Genomic DNA, 10,054 nt, shown 5'->3' with positions numbered 1-10,054 from the left:
TCATTTTGTTTTAGGTGAGCTGACCCCTTTCAGTATTTCCTGTAGTGCAGGCTTTGTAATGGAGAATTCCCTCAATTTTTGTATGCCTGGAAAGGTCTTTATTTCTCCTTCATATCTAAAGGAGAGCTTAGCAGAATACATTATTCTTGGCTGGTAGTTCTTTTCACTTAATAATTTGACTATTTTCTTCCATTCCTCTCTGGCTTGTAAGGTTTGTGCCAAGAAGTCTGACAATAGTCTAATTGGTTTTCCTTTAGAGGTTACCATATCCTTCTCCCTGGTTCCCCTGAGAATTCTATCTTTGTCATTGATTTATGATAATTTTAATACAATGTGTCTTGGTGAAGGCCTTTTGGGGTTGAGATAATTGTGTGTTCTCTTGACTTCTTGAATTCCAAGGTCCAGCTCATTCCTTATATTTGGGAAATTCTCATCAACTATTTGTCTGAAAATGCTTTCTAGTCCCTGCTCCTTTTCCTTGCCTTCAATAATGCCCATTATTTTATGTTTCCTCTCCTGATGATACAACTAGTTCTTAAATTTCTCTTTCATAATTTTTTATTCTTCGGTTTCTCTCTTCTCTTTTCTGGTTTATGTCTAGATTTCTGTCTTTCATATCACTGATCCTTTCCTCCATTTGGTCAACTCTATTTCCCAAGCTTGCTGTTTCAGTTTTTAGCTCTTGCAGTGTGTTTTTTTATTTCCAGAAGATCTATTCTGTTCTTTCTGAAGGTTTCAGTCTCCTTGCTAAAGAACACATTCTGCTCATCTAGCTGTTTTTTCATTTCCTGCAATTGTTGATATCACTTGTTTAAGAACTCACTGAGCTTTTTCAGAGGTCCATCCTGAATTATCTGTCATTTAAGTTGCATATTTCTATGTCTGAAATATTACTATTTTTCTACCTGGGCATTACACTGTTTTCCAGAAAGAAGGTTTATTATATAAAGGTCTGACTGTAGTCTGTTGCAAAGAAGACACTTTGCTTTTGGTTTCCAGTAGGTGGTATCTAAGCCTCTTGGATCCCTGCTTTCTAGAAAGCCTTAATAATGCCTTTTTTTTTTTCTTATAGATGTTTAATCATGATCGTTACCCTCATTCTCAGTCTCTGGCAGTGTTAGTGACAGTTTCTGTAGCATTTGCTCAGATTCCCTAGGGGCTCCACAATGCTCGGTCTTGGAGGATATAGGGGGAGGAGCCCCCTGGGTTGAGGAATAGAGGCTGTGGCTCAGCCTCGGTTTTGCAACCACAGCTGGCAAAAATCAACTGTTGTTTCTCTGCCATACCCACTTCTCTGCTTTCTGCCCTGATGACTAGATCCTGCTGCCGGCTGCATGGAGCTCACAACTTTCCCAGGCAGGGCTGTTTAGGGAACTCGCTGCACCTTCTCCTCTCTTCCTCCTCCTACAGGGAGCTCTGGTAGCTGCAAGAGGCAGCTTCTTTATTTCTCCCAGTCTACCATCTGCCACCCAGTGTTCTGACCTGTGGTAACTCTTATGTACAGATCTCATGCTCTGACATGTTGGTGTGCAGTTTAGGGGTTTTTTGTTGTTGTTGATTTTTAGATGTTCAGCTTATTGTTGCTTCAAGGGAAGAGATCTAGGGATGTCTCTCACTCCACCATATTTCTACAAACTTTTACAAAAATGACTCTTCTTAAATGAACTGGAAGAGACTTTGTAAATTTAATGTACTGATAAGACATAAATATATCACCCCATTTTAAGTTTATGGTTATAATTCAGACACTGAGAGAAGCCCTTTAACATAGGTACCAACTATTTCTGTAAATTCTGCAGTCATGTCCTCCCACTCTATTCACCTACCAACCTGGGAGCTGAAGCCTGTGAAAACTGACAATCAGGTCCATATATAACCACAAGTGACCCAGATGATCACCTGAGTCTGCACTCCTCAACATCCCTTACCCAACCCTACTCAGAAAACTCACTCCTAGTAAAGCATTCATTTCTCAGATTCCCTGAGTCAAGCAGAACCAAAAAGATGAACCTAGATAAGATTTCTCGGCCTCACACTATTGACATATGAGTCCAGATAAGTCTTTGTTTTCTGGGGTTAGGGAGGCTGTCATGTGCATTGTAGGACATTAAGGAGCATCCCTGGCCTGTACCCATTAGATGCCAAGAGTATCACCCAGTTGGGAAAACCAAAAACATCTCCAAACATTGTCAACTGTTCAAAGAGGGCAAAATCATGAGTGCTTCAACATTAATTGTATCATTTAATTTTATACCAACTCTTTATAGTTCAGAGAGAAAATTTGAAATAAAGCCCCAGAACTGAAATTGGAGCAAAGGTCATGCATTTCTAAGATCAAGGTTCTATCCACCACATCACAGCTAAACCAAAACAATTGCTAAAATAATATTGGGCCGAGGGTCTTTGAATTTTTCTCTTCACTGCTAATCCTGCTTTTTAGGTCAGAATGCACATTAAAGGCCTTCCAGATTGCTCTTTCTTGATTGTGCTTACTGCTTTAGTAACTGAGCTTCACCTCAGGTAACCCAATTTACTCACCAAAGGATGTCACTCCTACTTATTGGATTTTTGGATGGATTTCACAACAGACCTTAAGGACAAGCTGTGCAGCTTAGTTTTTCTCATTTAACAAAAAGCATCTAATGCCTGGATACTGGAGTCATGTGAGGTGTGAGGATGCTTCTAGCCAGGAAGAAGACAATGCTAACTACTGAGCTGGAACTTATGATTCCCCGTGGAAAAGGGAAAAGAGGAACAAGAGCAAGGCACGCCTAACAGGGATCTGATTTTCCTTCCATCCACACTTGTTACAGGGCACTGCCACCTCTAAACCAGCATGTGGCTTAGCTTACTGTTGCAGTGAAAGAAGAGCGCATTTATTCCTGCAGCCTTGATAGGCCAGCTGTTTTACTAAATGTGATCATTAACCCAAAAGTGCAATCTTTTGTTTGGCATCCACTCTTAAGTGTTATGTCTCAAAGGATTTTTTAAAAAGCAAGTTCACACCTGGAGTGAAGGTAGAACTAAAGTGACCAGATACCTCTGATAGTCACTGGATTTATTATCTTCCTCAGAATACTCATCTGACTCCAGATGCTGAAACAGAGACTCATTGGCTTCTTGAATACCCATATTTCACACAATAGGAGAGTAAAGAAAAGGAGAGATTATTTGAGAGTAAAATACTCTTCATCCTTAACGTTGCTTTTCCTTTCAAGTTTTATTTTATAGAGATTTGCATATTGTTGATTTAGGGCAGTATTCTGCAGTTAGTTCATTCTGATCATTTAAACTACAAGACAGGATAGAGACATCTTATCTTTACTCTATCAAATATATTTATTTTATTTTTAATTTTTAAATTTTTTTCTATTTTTTATTAAGTTTATTGGGATAACAGTTAATACAATTATATAATTTTCAGATGTACATTATAATTTGACATTTATATAATCTATTGTGTGTTTACCACCCAAAGTCCATTTTCCTTCAAATACCATATATCTGATCCCATTTTCCCACTTCACTCTCCTCCTCTCCCCCAATTTTGACCCCCTTTAACCATCTACCTACCCCCTCCTCCTCCACTCCCTACCCTCTCTCTGGTAACCGCTAGTCTATTGTCCATGTCCATGAGTCTCTGTTTGTTTGTCCTGTTCATTTGTTGCTTTTAGGTTTATATCCCACGTGTAAGTGATATTATGTGATTTTCAATGTTTTCTGTCTGGCTTATTTCGCTTAGCATGATTATCTCGAGGTTCATCCAGGTTATCACAAATGACAGTATTTTATCTCTTCTTATGGCTGAGTAATTTTCCATTGTATATATGTACCACAGCTTCTTTAGCCAATCATCTATTGTAGGACACTTTGTTTACTTCCATATCTTTGCCAATGTAAATAATGCTGCTATGAACATCGATGTGCAAATATATGTTCGGATATGGGTTTTCAAGTCTTTGGGGGTAAATACCCAGTAGAAGAATTGCTGGATTATATGATAAATCAATTCTTAGTTTTTTGATCTCCATGCTGTTTTTCATAGTGGCTGTACCAATTTGCAGTCCCACCAGCAGTGTATGAGGATTTACATTCAAAAAAACAGAAGGGGTATAGAAGATGCTTCTTGTTTTGTTCTTTCAACAATTTTGTTCTATAAACTAATTGGTTTATTTTTGGCAAATTTCAGAGATTAAGTTAATTTTAAAAGAGTTTTTGAAATCTTAAGTTCTTGGAAGAAATGACTAGAAAAGATTTAGAAATTTTCAAAAGCCCCACATAAACACATGTCATTTACATAAAGTTAGTAGTAAGCTGAAACTTCTTAAAAACAAATCTTTTTTATACTGTGTATGTAGAAGATTAAAAGGCTCCACAATTGTCAGATGGGCACTAGACTTATTGGGATGATCATTTCGTAAGTTATGTAAATATCCGATCATGGTGTTGTATACCTGAAACTGATATAATATTGTATGTTAAATGTAATTAAATATATATATATATATATATATATATATATATATATATAGTCCCACCATTGAACTTTTAACCACTAGTCAAGAATGTTTAATTTGATATGGTTGGCATCACTCCCTCTTCCTTACCTTTTATCCTCATAATGAAGTATAGGGAAGATGCTGTATTTGATCTTTGAACTCTCAGGAACTGAGATCTGCCTAAAAGTAAACCTGGTGAAACTACACCCTTAGTCCTATGGCCTAGGCCCTTGGGTATTTAACCACACCAACAATCAGTGCTCTAGCTGAGCCAGCCAATCCAGTTGAAATTTAAGTCAGCTGTCCCAAATCCTTCACAAACCAGATTCTGAAGGTGGCCCCAAATGGCTAATCTGAAATAAAGTCACTTGGGCAAAAACTTATTAGTCAAAATGATAAACATAAGAGGACATTTGTGCTATAATTTGACTCATTTGGGTGGAGCTTGGCTCAATTGCGTCATTTTTTTGTGCTTTTTTTTTTTTTTAATTTTTTTCAATTGTACCTAGAAAAATAAGCCCCAAATAACTTTAGATCAGTAATCATGGGTTGCACTAGGGCTTAAACACTGAATATTTGTTTAGAATTGGGAAAGGGTTGAGGGAGGGTTAATCTTATGGTGTTAACAAAAGCATTTCCCAGTTCCCTCCAGAACCAATGTTCTTATCATGAAGGCCTGAGAAAATAGCTCTTTGATTAAGATTAATATAAAAGGACATAAAGAATACGGTTTCATTGAATATTCAGTTGTAAGAAGATTCCTTCTTTCTGTTTGGGAGTGCCTTTTTGATCTCATAAAGATTTTAACATCAGAGATTAAGGGACAAAGTAAAGTACAGACTAGACCAGTTTATAAGAGCAGAGTGGAGAAGATTCCTATTAAAGTCGAAGAGAAAATCCAAGGAAAAAGAGCTGAAGATTAGGTTGAAAAGTATTGAATTTTATTTAACCTTCAAATTTTATCGTAGACCATAAAAGATATTATTTTAGTTGTCTGGGAGGTTATTTAGTTTACTCTCTTGACTTTGGAACTATTCTGGAAATTTTTTTCCAGTTTTGTATGCCTAGTTGTCTCCATTTGAATTTTTAGGTAAATAGTATATGACGCTTAACAGTCTCACTCACATTTACAGACTTTTCTCTGCACCTCATACTTATCCATTATGTTTTCAAAAATGTAATTGTATTATGATTTATTTTAGCCATTTCATCATGTGTTCTACTTTCATATTTTATACTACAATGTTAAGAAGAATAATTTTCTATAACAAATTTCTTCAAAGACTTCTAGTTCTTATTTTTTTTGTATTTTATCTTGAAATAGGTCAAACATTCCAGAGTTTTCATTTTGCTGAAGTTGAATATCAAGCCTCTTATTGCTGGTGAAATATATATGCCCTTGACTCTTTGACCCTTCTATTTATCTCCTCTGAATTTTAACTAGGATTCAACTTAATCATGAATAACAGCATAATCATTAATTATGGCAAATATTTGTTGAAAACCTACTATCTGCCAGATACTATACTTATTGGAAGAAGCAATATGTCATGGGCTTTGAGCATTCCTGCATATTCTTGCTGGCTGTGCCAAGAATGCAAGGCTCCGAATACTCTTTAGCTAGACCATTTCTCAGAGTCGTGTTTGTAGCAAGTAACCTTAAGGGATGAGCTAATGTCTCCCCTGGACAAAGAGCAAAGTTGCTTCTGCTTACTAGAAAGTGTTAAATCCCCAAACTTAACATCCCTCTCCTGTAATTCAACTCACTATGAATATGAGTATCTATCACAGGCTTGTGTTGCCCTCATGAGACTTGGGGGACCTAGAGAACCAATATAAATGAGCATGAAGCTCTGGCTACTCCTTTTGCTATGAGTAATGAACTTCTTTGCTTCTGTGTCAGGCGTCTTATGTCTTCTACCAGCATCCTGTGGCAGGCTGACCTGTTAACTTGTAAGTAGAGTAAAATTATAGACCCCGCCTGAACACTTCCTGACAGTTTTCTATATTGATTATAATATTTAATTTTCACAAAATTCTTATAGGACTTTTATTCCCGCTTTTCTGAAGTTATCAACACTCTACTGATCACAGTTTCCTTCGTTACTAAGTCTGGACCCCATTGTCAATTCTCTTGTCAGCATCTTTGATTCTGTATGCTTTCCCTGCAACCACCAGGTAACACCTACAAAGCTGGACCAGTTACAGTTAAACTTCTCTACACTTGTGCTCTTGAGAGTAATTCTTTCATCTACGATTACTGAGATCCACAACATCCAGCCTCAGATGAGCCTCCAGTACCATCAATTACTCCTCTTTGCCTGTGCTTGGACAGCTCCTCGTTCCATTCTCCTCACATGCTAAAATTTCACTCTTTCATGAAATCTCCTCTAACTCCTTTACTCTAGTGTCCTATTTCACAGAAAGAATAGAAATTCCCAGAAAATAACTCCATCGACTCTCCTATACACAGCCCCTTAAAGATGTGTCTATGAACATGGCCACCATAATTTTCTTTCTTACAAACTCAAGCTGTTCAAGTCAAATGTTCCTTTCTACATGCTTTTGATCTCGTCTCTGCTTATCACCAGTCAAATTATGGTCACATTCCCTCAGCCTATAAACATTCTTAAGTCTTTAGCCTGAAAACAAAAGCCTTTTCTTAAGACTCCTCCACTAGGATCTCTTCTCCTATTTCTTTTTTTTTCACAGCCAAAATTTTTCTTCCCCACATCCACTCCTCCTCTAGACTTCCCATCAATTGCACCACAGAAGTGCTCTGGCAAAATTCAGCTAAGCTCTCCTAACTGCCAAGACAAGTGGATCTCTCTGTTCTCCATGCATCTAAGCCACAAGTACAAAGGTTACCAAAAATGGAGAGGAGCATGGCTGAGTTGTTCTGTCTTGGTTGAGCGACACAGTCAATTGGGGGTAACTCATAGGGAGTAGCCATAAAAATTAATACCCTGTGCTCACTCTTCTCTCTCTAATCTGTTGCTGGTGCTGCACATTGGCTGCATCTAACTGAACCCATACAAGTCTATCTCCAGGGTCTGAGAGAGCAGGTAGAAAAGAGACTGGAGGTCAGAGGAAGAGCACAGAATACAACCCAGCACAACACACTGCATGAGAAGGTCTTAGCAATATTTTTTCAAATCTTTAATAAACAACCTAAAGTCTTCTCTCTGGAGAAAAGAAAAAGTGGCATATATGGCAGTTGAAACATGACACAGAACCTAAAATTACAGATAAAGTAAATGGTTTTGGATTTTCCCCATTAACATAGGCAAAAGCACCATGTAAATTTCTAAGATAATTTCAAACCATGTAACTGCAGTGCTGTTCTTAAATAATCGTAAGATGCCAAGTGTTAATTATGGCTGGAGTTGAAATTTGATAAGCCTAGTGAACTAATAGGTTACTTATAATAAATGACCTTCAAACAGGATTTTTTTTTTTTTGAGTAATTTGTTATATAGGGAAGAGGAGAGCAAAATATTCTTTTCAGTTTGAAATTAACTTACTTGGGACTTTTTAAAATTTATTTACTTTAATTAGTTTCAAGTATACAGTACATTGGTTAGACACCTATATAATTCATAAAATGATCCCACCAATTGCTCCCTCCCTCCCCTGACCCTCCACCTAGCCAAGATATTAATGCTAACTGCATTCCCTATGCTGTGCTCCCCATCCCCATGGCCATCCATTAGCTACCAATTTGTACTCCTTTAGCCCTTCACCCCATTCTCCCAGCCTCTCAAACCCCCCTCCCCTCTGTCCATCACCAAATTGTCCACTATATTTGATTAGTTTGTTCTTTTTATTCCTTAGATTCCACATATAAGTAAAATCGTATAGTTTTTATCTTTCTCTGTCTGACTTAAATACCTTCTAGGTCCAACAAAGCAATATCTTTTTCCATTCCCTTTCTTTTCGTCTGTGTGTGTTTTTTAATCTAAAGTGAGTCTTTTGTATTTTTTCTTCTTAAAGAAGTTCCTCAAACATTTCCTGTAATACTGGCTTGGTAGTGATAAATTTCTTTAGCTTATTTTGGTCTGGGAAGCTCTTTATCTGTCCTTCAACTCTAATGATAGCTTTGTTGGATAAAGTATTCTTGGTTGTAGATCCTATGTCTTCATTCTACTGAATGTTTTTTGCCAAGCCCTTCTGCCCTGCATAGTGTCTTTTGAGAAATCAGCTTTTAGTCTTAAGGGTGTTCCCTTACAAGTATCTATCTGTTTTTCTCTTGCTGCTTTTAATATTCTTTCTTTGTATTTAACATTTGGCATTTTATTTATGATATGTCTTGGTGTGAGCCTCTTTGAATTCCTGATTTTTTAAATTCTCTGAGCTTCCTGGGGTTTTATGTCCATTTCTTTCACCAGGTTAGGGAAGTTTTCCATGATTATTTCTTCAAATGACTGTTCAACATCTTGATTTTCTTCAGTTACACTGATCAGAAGGATATTTGGATCCTTAATAGTGTCCCATATGCTCCTTAAATTATTTTTATAGTCTTGGCATCTTATCTCTTACCATTCTGATTGTGTGTCTCTTTGTTGAATTTATCTACACTTCCCAAAAGTTCATTGAGCATTTTTATAACCAGTATTTTGAACTCTGCATCTGTTAGATGACTTGACTCTGTTATATCTAGATCTCTGTTCTCTTCTCTCATATGGTTTCTGCTCCTTTGTTTTCTCATTTTGGCTTCCTTTCTATTTCTATGCACTAAGCAAAGTTCCTAAGTCTCCTGGTCTTATAAATGTGGATTTGTGAAGTAAGTGACCAGTGGCACAGTCCTGAGAGAGGTTCAGCATCAGGCCAAGTTTAGCTCAAGCTTCTGCCCCTCTGGCACCATCTGTTAAGATTCAGCAACCAATCCACAGATGCTGTGCTTATAGTTGCCTCAAAAGGCCACACCAGAGTCTACAGCCATGCTACCCTGAATAAGCCCGACCCTGCGTGAACTCAGAAGCTAAGCAGTGTCAGGCCTGGTTTGTACTTGGATGGGAGACCACCTATGAAGACCAGGTGTTGTAGGCATAAAAAAAAATAAAAAAAAAAAATAAGGGATTGTAAACTGACAAGATCTTTGAAATCTGTGAGGTCAACCAAGGGTTGCCTTGCCTTAAAAAAAAAAAAAAAAAAAAAAAAAAAAAAAAAGCCACACCAGAAACTGAGGCCAGCTATCTTCAGTATGAGTCTAGGTACTGCTCAGCAAGAAGCACCTGACTCGCTGAGGATATCCCTGGATGTGGCTTGGGTGGGGCCGCGAGTTGGGGGAGGTGGAGTTTCAGGGAATGCTCTGGGCAGAGCGACCTCTATTATCTAGGTTGTTGATATCGCGGCTACGGCTGTGGAGCACACTGGTATGTAGGAGGGCTCAACAGGGATCAATGGATACCACCAGGACTTCTGTACAGAGCAGGTCTCACCTCAGCCCTCACTCCAACAATGACTCCCTGTAAGTCCTTGGTGCCTGCTACGTGCAGCTGAATCGGCGCTGGTTCTCAGAGAGAGCAGGTTTGTCGTGCAAAAATCTGCTTGTA

The 10,054-nt window shown here is 37.9% G+C and overlaps 1 pseudogene; it reads left to right on the top strand.

Moving 5' to 3' along the window:
• The first annotated feature begins 9,429 nt into the window (after positions 1-9,429).
• Positions 9,430-9,548, top strand: LOC118600733 (annotated as a pseudogene).
• The last annotated feature ends 506 nt before the right edge of the window (positions 9,549-10,054 follow it).

This window comes from Rousettus aegyptiacus, unplaced genomic scaffold (genome assembly GCF_014176215.1).
Source record: "Rousettus aegyptiacus isolate mRouAeg1 unplaced genomic scaffold, mRouAeg1.p scaffold_m13_p_3, whole genome shotgun sequence".
Lineage (NCBI taxonomy): Eukaryota > Metazoa > Chordata > Mammalia > Chiroptera > Pteropodidae > Rousettus > Rousettus aegyptiacus.
Note: the sequence above shows the minus strand (reverse complement) of the source record. Positions and strands in the feature narration are given on the sequence as shown.